The sequence below is a fragment of the Rhinolophus sinicus genome, linkage group LG05, assembly GCF_036562045.2.
Source record: "Rhinolophus sinicus isolate RSC01 linkage group LG05, ASM3656204v1, whole genome shotgun sequence".
Classification (NCBI taxonomy): Eukaryota; Metazoa; Chordata; class Mammalia; order Chiroptera; family Rhinolophidae; genus Rhinolophus; species Rhinolophus sinicus.
Genome location: NC_133755.1, coordinates 62906212 through 62920343, shown reverse-complemented (window position 1 = coordinate 62920343; position 14132 = coordinate 62906212). Strand labels below are relative to the sequence as shown.

Below are 14132 nucleotides of genomic sequence, written 5' to 3'. Positions count from 1 at the left end.
CCTAGACAACAGGCCTTGCCTCCGTCAAAGACCTTCATGCTGGGAGACAGCCTTCAAATTAGAAGGCTTTGGATGCTGGCAAGATATATACACACACACACATACACATACACACATACAGAGGGTGCCAAAAAAATGTATACCGATTTTAAGAAAGGAAAACTGTATTAAAATTGTAATACTCAATATATGAGGTGTGACAATTAAGTTCACGAACTTGTTGCAGTGCTGTTGCTAACCTGTTTTGATATCAGAGGATTATTCGTTATGAATTTGTACCAACTGGACAAACAGGTAACCAAGTTTACTATTTGTAAGTGCTGAAAAGGCTACGTGAAAAAGTTAGACAACCCGAACTTTTTGCCAACAATTCATGGCTCTTGCATCACGACAATGCACCAGCTCACACAGCACTGTCTGTGAGGGAGTTTTTAGCCAGTAAACAAATAACTGTATTGGAACACCCTCCCTACTCACTTGATCTGGCCCCCAATGACTTCTTTCTTCACCCAAAGACAAAGGAAATATTGAAAGGAAAACATTTTGATGACATTCAGGACATCAAGGGTAATACAACGACAGCTCTGATGGCCATTCCAGAAGTTCCAAAATTGCTTTGAAGGGTGGACTAGGTGCTGGCATCAGTGCATAGCTTCACAAAAGGAGTACTTCTAAGGTGACTGTAGTGATATTCAGCAATGAGGTAGGTAGCACTTTTTCTAGGACGAGTTTGCGAACTTAATTGTCAGACCTTGTATACTGATAACAAAAGATGAATACAAGTCGTATTCGACTTCTACTATTACGAGAGGTGTTCAAAGTGGTTACCATTAGCATAATTTTAATAGTTTTTTTTCTTAAAATGTGTATAGATTTTATTTTTTTTTTTTGGCACCCTCTGTGTGTGTGTATAGATGTCTCTCTGCCCTTTACAGTTACTAATTTGGCTGCCCAACATTGACATCCACTCCTTTATCCAGATTTTGGTTTTTAAAGGACCCTTCTAACAAGAATTCTATATAACTCATTTACTTACCAAATCTAAATTTCTTCAGCTGTCAGTTCCAGGTCCACTATCTCTCTTTCTTTGGCTCTGGCAGGATCTAACCTTAATATTAAGCATTCTAAAATTTTAAATTATTAGGTGAACCATCATTGACACACCCCATATACTATATTAGGTGGAGGAGAATAAGTAAAATTAAAATTAGTTGAAATATTTAAATCTATACATAACAAAGAAGTGAAGAAAATATTGATAGAAGCTGTAGTACTTAGTTATGCAAGTGGTCATGAAGTCATAATTAGTATTTATATCTTTTGTTAAAAGATAATTTTTTATAAGGGTGAAATCATGACTCATACAAATATAAAATTAACACGTATCAAAAATTTTACTTATTAATTAATGAGGGAACTAGTAAGGTGCTAAATGATAGTTAAGAGCAGACACATAAGCGTCAGGAGTGATGAAATGAATTTTAATAGATATTCAACTGATTTCTTGGGTGGGTGGGAGATTAGTTGTACCTCAATTGGACAAAATTCATTTGCAACTCTATGGAGAAAAATCATTTGTACTACAATCAGTTTCCTATAACTTACAAAGCTATAAAATAGCTCAGAATAGTGGAGTTCCTTATCCAAGGGTGTGGCCTCAATCTTCATTCCTGAGCAACCTGAGAGCTTAGTAAGCCTGCCTGTGGAGAGCTGTAGTAGTGAGCCACTGACTTTTACCTCTGAATGAGACAATGCCCCAAGGATCATTAACTTCTGTCCACCCTCCTTCCTGCTACATTGTGTGGCAGCAACCTGGTTCCCCTGGATAATCAAGGTCAGTCACCCCATCAAAGCCCATAAGTCCCTTTATTATCTATTTCCTAGTGGCATAAAATGGCCAGGTGACAGTATCTTCCACTTCGTTGGAGCCATCTGTATCCCTGGTGGAAGCATCCATCCCCCAGGTACTGAAATTATTAAAACGCAGAATTCAGAAGTTTGGGGTTGAGAAGCAGAAATGTTGTGAGTCAATTAGACCAATGATTCTCAAACTTTAACATGCATGTGAATGAACAGGGGATTTCATTAAAATGCAGAACTATGGATTCTGACCCACTAGGTCGGGTAGGACCTGGGATTTTGCATTTCTAACAACCTGCTAGATGAGTCCCATGGTGCTGGTCAAGCACAGCCACAAATACCTGCCTTCTGTGGGTCCATTAGCATCATTCCAAAATGTGATCATGCCTCCACACCAGCCCCTCAGTCGTACTTCTAAGTACCTCAGCATCTCGCCAAATCCTTCCCTGGGATTTGTTTTAATCAGGTATGGTAAGGCATGCAGATACAGAAATGACTGTCATGAAGGCAGATGTTTTTACTCACAGCTCCCTAGAAGTAGGAGGCACAGCATACCACACAGGACCACATGGAGGAGCATCAGGATTGGTCAGGAGTCAGGGAGAGTGAGGGGAATAATAGATGGGCATCCACCCCTGTTGTGGTTTTTGCAGGGAAATCAAAGTAAGGCAGAGTACTCAAGTTTAGGATTGGGTAGTCTGAATAATTTCAGCAGGCTCTAGGGTGTGGGGGCTGCCCCTAGTTGTCTGGTACCTGGTCCTGGGGTTAATAGGGCTCCGGAATATTGGCTCAACCTGTAAGAGCTTCCTAAGGAGGTAGTTTGGAGTACAGACTCTGGATTGGTCACTTTGCATATGAAAGGTATGCTCTAGGGCAAGTCTTCTGATATTTCTAAGAATTGGCTAGTCCTAGGAAGGGGCAGTTTCTCTCCAGCCAGCAAGGCCTCAGATACCAGAGCACCAAGAATACAGAAAATAAGAAACCAGTGTTAGGACTGAGATTGAGTTGTTCCGGGATATGTGCCTGAGAAGCCACAAGCCCAAAGAGCATACTAGGTGACTGAGTGGGAGACAGGTTTATCGAGACTTATAGACCAGGGAGAGTCTTTGTGGCGGCTGGCCAGAGGGGTAGTGATCCACACGCAGGTGGAGAAGAAGCAAGGTTATATAGGTCCAGCAAAACAAAGAGTGTTGTGTGGGAGAAATCATCTGGCAAGCCCTGCAGGCCCGCTGTCATACACACAGTGTCCCAAGAAGCCAGGAGACCTTGACTGATGTCAGCGTACAGAACAGACTGTCTGATAAGCAGTGTTCCCAGGGAATTGGGAGACCTTGACTGCCTGCCAGCTCATCTGCGTGTGGGCCAGGTCCCTACACATAGTTAATATACCTGGTGACAGTGTAAGTGCCTCAGGACATTTCTCCTTCCAGGCTAAGTGCACTGCTCAAAGTTCTGCCTGCAGGCGAATTTCACTTCCTCATTCTCTTAGGGCCACGCAGGACTATACACCTGTGTTGCGACCCGCACAACACAAGCCGTGGGAAGGCGAGGGAGGCGGCGAGGGTTAAACTATCAAAGAGACAGAGACTCAAAAACAGTTAAATCACAGAGGACCAAGGGACTCGCAGCCTCAAGGGACTGGAGCCCCAAGTCGGGTCGTCGTGGGTATTTATTGATTTCTTACAATAAGCATCACATGATTAGAGGCAGGGTCCGCGAAACTCTCACACCACACCATAATAAAAATTCTTCCAATTCCCAGATATTTGTCCCAAAGCAACCGATGCTCATTGTCCCCAGGCGACTAAGGTGGGTGCGTACAACCCCCTGGGGGAGCAAGTCTCACAAGTAAAACCATCCCATGAGCTAAGCAGGAAAAGCATATTTTATCGCTCTAAGAAGTCCTTTGCACAGCAGGGTGCAGGACAACAACTGGGGCATGCATTAGCAGCTTCCCATAATGGTGAGGAGGAGGGGTATGGCTACCTCCTGACTTTTATGGTGTTAACTCATGGGGGTCCCAATGGGGTCCCGTCTGGCTTAAGTCGTTCCTCCCACGAGGAATCATTACTCGTCTTTGACTGCAGACCCTGCTTACAGGGACCAAATAGAGAGACTTAGGATAAATGAACTCAACCCCAAACAGGGACAGTCCCGCAGTCTTCTTTCCCTAAGGAAAGATTGGAGGGGACAGACGTCTAGGCTGCTGTGTGACCACACACCTGTCCCCTGTGAGCTCCTGCCAGCAGATGGTGCAGTCATCTGTAAACCAAGCTCAAATTGTTGCTTTCTCAGTCATTCGGCATAGGGAATTCCCCGAGAGGCTGAAGCAGGGCCCAGATATAAGAGGGAATATGAACTGCTCGAGAAATAGTGTGACTGGTGTAGGGGACCATCCAGAGGTGACATTAAAGAGGTGGCTAAGCCTGCCACCTCTCCAGCCCATGGAGGAGGCCTCTTGCAGGCTGCCAGGAGCCCTGGGGGCATAGTGCTCTGGGCCATGGTGTCTCCATCCATCTCTGTGGCTCAAGGAAGGCCTCCAGGCTCTGCTTCCCACCCTCTTGCTATGACCTCGGATCCCAGCTTCTCTCCTGTCTCCTCATTCCTGGATCCTGCCCCTGATTGTCCAGAGGGACTCCCTAGTCCTCCTGTCAGCTATCCATTCTAGAGTTGCTCCTGGTCGTTACTGCTCAAAGTGGCCATTGCTCCCTCTCTGTGTTCTGGATGCTGGCCCATCCAGGCTCCCCCTCATCTTGAGGGAGTTTTGGATAGAATCCCTTGAACCTGGCAAGTTCTATTTCAAATCTTGGAAAAAATAACCATCATTTGATTTCTCTGTGGTATGATAGGGGAAAACATTTTCTGGTAATTTATTTATGGTTTCCATCCCTGTGAGCCACCAGTACTCCATTTATCTTTTTAGGCTCAGTGAATCATTCTCAGACTGTTCTTTCTGCATAAAATTATTTTAAAGTGAAGGAGTGCATGATGGAAACTTCTTTAGGCTAACACTTCAAGCCCCCTCTCTGCCATGCCTCCTTTATCTTTGGCCATAGCCCCAATCTCCCTCCTGAGATTTGGTCTTGCCTTTCCACAGGCCTGTTGAGCATTCTTCTTGGAGCCTCAGACTGGCTTCAGTTTCATTGAGCTCTTCTCCCTGAATTGCCTCTTTCTTTACTTTATTGCTGATGTGAGTGGCTCCATATCACCCCCTGCCCCAACTTCAACAGGTCCCTTTCCTCCCGTTATACCCATCCATCCATTCTGCAGGTACTCATGGGGAGCATCTGTAGCCTTGAGAGCTCATTCTGTCTTCTTCTCAAAAAGCCCCCTAGACCAGTATTTCCCAAAGTATATTCCTTCTCACCTTTTTGAAATCATCCTTCCTTTCCCATTCACAATGTCAAAATTCTAATCCAGTCATTCAAAACATATTCATTGAGTACCTACTATGTGCCAGGAACTATTTTGGGTAGTAGAGATATAACGATGTGCAAGAAGAATTGGTGCCCACTCTCAGGGAATTTATGAGCTAATTTAAAAAAGCATAGGAATAAACAGGTACTTTCAAAGCAGAGTGATAAGTGTTATGACATGGAACATGTATGACACTGAGAGGAAGAAAGGAGAGGGTACTTAACTAAACTTTGGACACTTCTGTAGGAAATAACATTTAGGCTGAGATCTGAGGGCTGAAATCTGGAGTCAAAAGAAGATGTGCTGTTCACGGAACCGAAAGAGGTTTATTATAACTGGAGTGGAAAATTCAAAAAGTCTGGGTGGGGAGGAGAGCTTTTAATGGAGGTAATTAGCTTCCAGTTCATGCAAGGACTTGTAAACCAATTTAAGGAATTTGGGCTTTATTTTAACAACAATAAGGAACTATTGAAGGCTTTCAGCTAGGAAGGAGAATCATCAAACTTGGATTTAACAAAATCAAAGATCATTCTGACTGGAATATGGATTGGGAAGGGGGCAGAGGTATAGAGAGTGAGCAAAAGGCTATAGTTCTATTCTGGACAGGAGGTGTTGGTGGTCTGAAGTAAGGAAATGCAGAAGGGATAGAGAAAAGAAGATAGGTCCAACATAAATAAGAGGGTAGAAGTGATAACATTTGCTGATTGGTTGTCTCTGTTAAGTGAGGAATGCAGAGTCTTACACAGGGAGAGTTAGAAGACAATGACTAAAACAAAGATGTGGGGAGGAATTGAGGTGCCTGAGAAGTAGCCAGAAAGTCAAGAGGGAATCCAGGACAGTTGTGATGTTGGGGAAGATTTTCAGGAAGTGATAGTTTCACATCCAGCTGAAAAGTCAAGTAAGTCAAGTGAAAAAACTGAAAAAGAGTCCCTCACACTTCCTTGAAGTATGTTATAAAACAGAAACCCCACTGAGCAGTATTGATATAATGGATACAGTGCACTGAGTAGATGAAGGATGATGAAGTAGACACTACAACTATAGGTGACTCACTGGAGAAGTTTGTAGCTAAGGGTTGTGTCAAGGAAAGAGGTTTTTTATTTATTTATTTGTTTTTACTATTGTTGTCATTGTCCTTTGTTTTTAATTGAAGATACTAGAGCATGGTTTGAATACTGAAAAGAAAGAGCTTGTAGAGAGAGAATTCAGGCTCCTTAGCTGAGTATCACTGTTGGGAATTCCTGGATCCTGGGCCTTAGCATGCCATGGACTTTACAGCTGGACACGACCTTGTTACCCCCTGCTAAGGTGCCTGTTCTTCTTTTGCTGATAACCTTGGTGGCATGTGGTGTCTCAGACAGCAGTTATTTTTAATGGACTAAACCAACCTGGTTCCCAGGGGACAGTCTTGGTTTTTTTTTTTAATAAAGAGGGCTTCTAGGTACAGTTGACCCTTGAACAACATGGGTTTGAACTGTGCAGGTCCACTTATACACAGGTTTTTTTCAGCTGACTCAGCAGTTCAAACCCGTGTTGTTCAAGGATCGACTTCATGGTTAGGAATAGCAGTTGCAGAGGACTGTAGTTGTATGTACATTTTCAACTGTGCGGGAGGTCAGCTGCACTAACACCTTTGTTATTCAAGGGTCAACGTTAATTTATTGAGCAACATGTTTCAGAGTCACAAAGACAAAAGGCAATTACCAGAAGTGCCTTCATTTTTTAAAAGATATTTTTGCTGGGTATAGAATTCTAGATTGAGATGTTTTTCTTTCAGCACTTTAATGATCTTATTCCATTTTCGTCTGATATTCATTGTTTCTGATGAAAAGTCAACTGTGATTCTTATTGTTGTTCCCCAGTAGGTAATGTGTCTTTTCCCCCCTCTGTCTTAAGATTTTCTATTTCTTTTTCAGCAATTTTTCTATGATGTGCCTAGGTTTGGTTTTCTGTATATTTATATTGTTTGGGGTTCTCTGAGCTCCCTAATTCTGTGGATTTGCTATTTTTGATCTAATTTTGGAAATTGTCATTTATATTTCTTTAAATAACTTTTTGCCCCACGCTCTTTTTCCTCTCCTGGAATTCTTATTCTATGTATGTTAGACTGTTCGATGCTATTCCACAGACACTGAGCCTCTATTTTTTTTTCAATATAGACTTCAGTATGGTTGACTATTATTACCTTGTCTTCAAATTTACAGATCTTTATCTTTTATTATGTGCAATCTACTGTTGATTCCATTCAATAATTCTTAAAAATTCAGATACTGTGTTTTTCAGTTCTGAGGTATCATTTGGTTCTTTTTAAAGAGTTTCCGTCTTTCTCTTTAAACCGTCCATCTCTTCAGTCATTATATTCACTTTTTCCTGTAGCTTCTTTAACATATTTTATACTCTTTTAATGAAAAGTAATACTAAACCCCACCTCTTCCTCCTAGGATTGTTAAGTGGTGAGAAAAGAAAAAATTAGATTTCGTAGCAAAAGGTTTATTAGTAAGTTGCTGTATATCTGTTATCTGTATGTCTTCTTTGATGAGATAGGTATCTATTCAGATCGTTTGTCCGTTTCATAATTGGGTTATTTTTTATTGTTGAGTTTAGAGAGTTCTTTGTATATTTTCGATGCAAATATATACATATATAATTTTCTCCCACTCTGTGGCTTGTCTTTTAATTTTTTTTAAAAGTCATTGCCAAGCCCAAGGTCATCTATATTTTCTCCTATGTTATCTTTTAGAAGTGTTATAATTCTGCATCTTGCATTTAGGCCTACGATCCATTTTGAGTTAACTTTTGTGAAAGATGTTAGACCAGTGCCTAGATTCATTTATTCACTCATTTACTTATTTGGTGGTTGATTGATTTCACATAATGTCTAGTTGTTACATCACCATTTGTTGAAAAGACTATTTTTTCTTCATTGAATTGCCTTTACTCCTTGTCAAAGATCAGTAGACTATATATATGGGGTATATTTCTGAGCTCTTTATTCTATTTGTCTATTCTAAGGATAGATCTATTTATCTATTCTTTCAGCAATAACACTTGTCTTGACTATTTTAGCCTTCTAGTAAGTCTTGAAGATAGGTAGTGTCAGACCTATAACTTTGTTCTTCTTCATCATTATGTTGGCTACCTTTGGTCTTGCGTCTTTCCATTTGAACTTTAGAATCAGTTTATTGATATCCACAAAAGAATTTGCTGGCATTTTGATTTGGATTCCATTGAATCTATAGATCAAGCTGGGAAGAGCTGACTTCTTGACAGTATTGAGTCTTCCTATCCATGAACATGAAATATCTCTCCATTTATATAGATATTTGATTTCTTTCATCAGAATTTTATAGTTTTCCTTATATAGATTTTTACCTATTAGATATATGTATATATATTTTATTATTAGATATATTCCTGAGTAATTCATTTGGGGGGTACTAATGTAAATGGTGGTGTTTTTTAATTTAAAGTTCCAGTTTTCATTTTTGGTATATAGGAAAGCAACTGACTTTTGTATATTAACCTTGTATCCTGCAACCTTGCCACCATTGCTTATTAGTTCCAGAAATTTGAGGTCAATTTTTTTTTTTACATAGACAGTCATACCATCTGCAAACAGACAGTTGTATTTGTTTCTTCTCATTCCGTATACCTGTTATTTCATTTCTTACGTTTTTGCATTAGCTAGGACTTCCAGTATGGTATTGGATAGGAGTGATAAGAAGAGACATCTTTGCATTGTTCCTGATCTTAGGGGGAAACCATCTAGTTTCTCACCATTAAATATATTAACTGTAGGGTTTATGTAGATGTTCTTTATCAAGTTTTCCCCCTTTCCTACTTTGCTGAGAGTTCTATCATAAATGGTGTTGGCTTTGTTAATTATTGACTCAATTTCTTTAATAGATATGGGCCCTTTCCATATTTTTAATTGGGTTATTTGTCTTTTTATTGTTGAGTTGTAAGAGTTCTTTATATATTTGGATACAAGTACCTTATCAGATATTGATTTGCAAATATTTGCTCCCTTTTTGTGTGTTGTCTTTCACATTCTTTTTTTCCCAAGCAATGTACAAAAATTATATTTTTTTACAGCAACATTTTCTTTTAATGATTTGTAAATTATCTCCCACCCCATATTAAACAAGCAGCTTCCAAAATTTAACTGTTACATTTAAGATTCAGAATATCTGTCATACTTGCATTCTACATACAGTTACAAACAACACATATCCCTTATATTAAATTACATGAATGAAAAGTTTCATCCTGATTATGGGAACTTTTCACATCTCAAACTGTTAAAATCTGGTTCTGAATTGAATATAGCATAGCATTTGCAGCAGTTCAAATGTGAGTGACTCTACTGATACAAGTTTATTCAATCTTAATAAATTGAAATTTATTGAGTTCTACCCTTTGTATCTTTTTTCCCATATATTTAAGTGATCCTTTCCTACCTTCTTTTTAGGTAAAAAATAATAATAATAATAATAATAATAATAATAATTTAAGGAAAATTGGACATCTAAAGTACTGCAGTACTTATTTGAGCAAAATCGCTCTTATTTTTAAGACTTCTAATTGCTACATATAGTGTCATTGGGATCAAGGCAAGACAGACCCAATTCATTTTTAAATGTGGAAACCGTTCAAAAGATAAATGGTTAACCTAATAAAAGTTTTTCAGTCTGTTTCAGATTATTAAGAAGCATTCTAAGATCTACTTTTCTTTGGTAATATTTCTGGTTATTTTGTCTATGTCCTTACACTGCCCACAAAAATTATTCAGAAAAAAAATATCATTAAAGCTGTGGTGCATCTAAATTAAATCCTTAATTTTTGGTATCTTTAAAGCTTGGGGGGTGGCCGAGTGGCTCAGGTGGTTGGAGCGCTGTGCTCCTAACACCGAGGTCGCTGGTTCAACTCCGCGTGGCCGGCAGCCAGTGTGAGTCGCGGTGAGCTGCCCTGAGCTGCCCTGAGCTGCTGTGAGCTGCTATGTACTGCTGTGAACAGCAGGCCGGTGGCTGTGAACTGCTGTGAGTGACAGGCCAGTGGCTGGTGTCCCACTGGCACAACCAAGCAGAGTGCAATACTCATAACATCAACATGGGCTGCATACTCCACAACTAGTATGAGAACAAAGGCTCCAACTGGAGTCGGAAGAGGGTTAGGGGGAGGGGGGAAGGGGGAAAAAAAGCTTGGGAGTGCTTGAAAGCAGCAGGTAATATGGAACATCTTCCTAGAATATCAGCTTTACATTAAATATGTAACATTAAAACAAAAAGCAAATAAATGCATAATTTATATTCATTTTTAACAGATGAGACTTCCCTCAAGCTTCTGCTATCGTTTATATGGTTTCATCCATTCAACTTTGAAAAGTTCTGTATTAGCACATGTTACTTGTGCCATAAAATAAAAGCAACTATAATTCTTAAAATATGTATTTGAAATGTCTAAAGCACAAACCATTTTTATTCTGACAGGTCGCATAAACCTTGAACAAGCTCTTCCCCTTGGTTGGTACCACCTAGCCAAAAGGCAGGTGGAGTAGATGTTATTTTAGCCTAACTGCATTGATACTATTTATAGCTCTTAACAACTTACTAAATAAAATACTGTTGACCTCTGTCATCTCACCTGTGTGAAATGATTCAAATGTACAAAAAATAAAGACACAAGAAGAATTTAACCTAATAAACCTAATAGTAAAGGTAATCTAAATAGTATCAGCACAATTTTTCTTACTAATGGTTTTAAAATGCTATTAAACAAGGGATGAATTCACTTGTTTAGATATTTGAAACACAACTTTATTCTAATTCTAAACAAAAAGGAATGGGAATGATGGTAACAAACAAGATTTCACCACTGAATATTGCGATGCGACTATAGCAGTTTTATATTTGAAACTCAATGAGGAAAGAGTTGTGTTCCAAAACTGCTAAATGTGCAGCTTCAAAAAATGAAGGTTGTTTTTTTTTAACTGCCACATTTCACTCCAAAGCCCTTTCATCTTCTTCAGTATCCTAAAGATTAAGCACATGTCTGCTTAGCTATATAATAAAGTGACAAACACGCTGCACCACTGACATCACTGGACAGTTGCCTATAAAAGTAGACTTCTGACGCTGGGCTCCAGCTTCACTTTCTCACAGGTCATCCTCATTTGGGAGAGCAATTGTCTGAGCAACCTCTAGGTCATGCTCATACTGTGCTGCGAAAGCTGCATCCATGACAAGCTGTGAGGCGAGAGCAGGCATGGCAACAAACTCTACGTTAGGGTCACCAATGAGTTTTCTAGCAAGCCAGAGGAAGGACTTTTCAAAGTTGTAGTTAGTTTTGGCATAGTACTGAAGGTTCATAGTACTGAAGAGTCTTCTTTCAGTGGAAGACAATTGATTTTGCCTTAACTTTCTTTCCTTACTATCTATCCGCTTTGTTGCCATGCAACATGATGGGGGTGTTTTCACATACTCGTATCAGATCTCTATGCCAGTTAGGCACATTCTTGTAAGTAATTCTTGAAGTTACATCAAACATAATGGCACACTGGGTTTGGATGTAATAGCCATCTCTCAGCCCACCAAATTTCTCCTGACCAATTGTATCCCACACATTGAACTTAACAGGTCCTCTGTTGGTATAAAACACAAGGGTTTGGACCTCAGCACCCTAGGTAGCTACATACTTCTTAAACTTACCAGTCAGATGATGTTTCACAGGTGTAGTTTTTCCAGTCCCACCATCACCAACCAATACAAGTTGGAACTGAACTTGGGGTTCTCCTAAGGCAGCCATCATGATGTTACTTCCAGATGTGTCTCTGGGCCTGTCTGACTGAGAGCTGGAAAGATGGTGGAAGCCATCTTTTCACATTCTTGATGGTGTCTTTTGAAGTACAAAAGTTTTAAATTTTGACAAAGTCTAATTTATCTTTTTTGTTCTGTTGCTTGTTCTTTTGGTGTCATATCTAAGAAACTATTGCTTAATCCAAGGTCACAAAAAGTCACTTCTATATTTTCTTGTAAGAGTTCTTACATTTAGGTTTCTGATTTATTTTGAGTAAATTTTTGTTTAGGGTGTAAGTATAAGCCCAACTTTATTCTTTCACATGGATATCCGGTTGTCTCAACACAGATTATACTTCTCGAAGTCCTTGTGTGCTGATTTTACCATCTAGGTCATCTATGGGTCTACTTCTATTAACCAGTTTTTCTCTTGACCATGGATTATATTTTCTTGTTCCTTCATTTGTGTGCTTTTTTATTGGTTACTGGAATTTATGTGTTATACATCATAGAAACTCTGGATTTTTGTTATCTTCTTGTAAAGAATGTTAAGCTTTGTTCCAGCAGGTTGTTAAATTCTGCAGATCATCTTGACCTTGTGGGAGGTAGATTTTACATTTTGTTAGGGCAGGAATATTTCTGTTTTGTCCTAAGTCCTAGAACTAACCTCTTAGTCCTGAGATATGATTTTTATTCCTAAGGCGTGGACATTAGATGTTTCAGTGGAAATTTCCAAATGTTTACCAAGCTCCTCTAACTTGACAGGACTTGAACTCCAAACTCTGTTATTTTCTATTGTGGGAAGAAACTGAATCTCTGTTCAACTCTTTCAGCTTTCCAGCCTTTTTTTTTTTTTTTTTTTTTTTCTCAGCCACCTTAGAGTATTATCTGATTCTTTGCAATTCAGGAGTCAGCCAAGTATTTGAAGGGAATTTATATATGGATTTTGAGGCCTGCCCCCTTAATGACTTCCATCTTTCTGGGATTTTCCCCTCTCAATTTACAGCATCTCTCCAGTAGTCTCAAACTCCATTCTCTAATTCCTCAGGAAAATAAGTCTGTGAGTTTCTTCTTGAGTTCTGTCTAACCCATGATTTGCAGGCTGGGGAGCGTCCCAGCCGCATCAACATGGATCTATCGTGGTGTGGTTCGATTATTTCAAGAGTTGAATCTCTTTCATTTTCTGCCAGCTTTTGATAGCTTTCTAGTGCCTTCAAACTGGTTTTTTTTTTCCATATTTTATTCAGGATTTATTATTATTATTAGGCGGGTTAGTCCAATATAAACTCCCATGTTTCCCCAAAAATAAGACCTATCCCCAAAATAAGCCCCAGTTAAGATCGTCAGCCAGACAGATGCATTTAGTATGTTATGACGATGTTCCAGAAGAAGATAACATGATTGTATTTGAATAAATGCAGATTGTTGTACATGAAAAAATAAGACATTCCCCTGAAAATATGCCCTAATGCATCTTTTGGAGCAAAAATTAATATAAGACATGGTCTTATTTTTGGGGAAAGATCCGGTCTTATTTTCAGAGAAACATGGTACTCATCCATTATCAGAAGCCAGAAGGAGAAGACTAAGGAATTTGGACTTTATTTTGCAGGCTGGAAGATTTTAAATCAAAGAGTACTCTGATGAGTTCATGCTTTTGGAAGATTAGTATGGGGATGGTTTGTAGGATGGGTTGGTGAGGGGAAAGCCAAGAGACAAGAGAAGCAGTTAGGAGACTCTTGCAGCAGTTCAGGAGAGAGGGGACCAAGGCCTCAACTGGAGGGAAGAGGCAGTGGAAATGGAAATGGATGGTCATGTAGGAGAGATTTTCTTTAAAAGATCTAGTTTCTGCAAGAGACTGTGGGGCTTTCCCATATGAAAGGATTCTTAGCTGGCCAGTGAGGATTACCACCATTCCATCCCAGATAGTCTGGTCTTGTTAAAGTTCATTACAGGGTGTGTCTTTGTGAAGACCTGGAAAGCTTACTCAGCTGCTATTAGTCTTGGAAAAGTGACCTAACTGAATCCTTAGTCGCTCCTGGTCTGCAGGTCTCTCTGGCT

At 39.5% G+C, this 14132-nt stretch overlaps 1 protein-coding gene and 1 pseudogene across 7 annotated transcripts in view; one reads left to right on the top strand and one right to left on the bottom strand.

Moving 5' to 3' along the window:
- REEP1 (receptor accessory protein 1) overlaps positions 1-14132 on the top strand; it is a 124651-nt gene that overhangs the window by 67455 nt on the left and 43064 nt on the right. The window lies entirely within an intron of this gene.
- Positions 11433-12081, bottom strand: LOC109456766 (GTP-binding nuclear protein Ran; annotated as a pseudogene).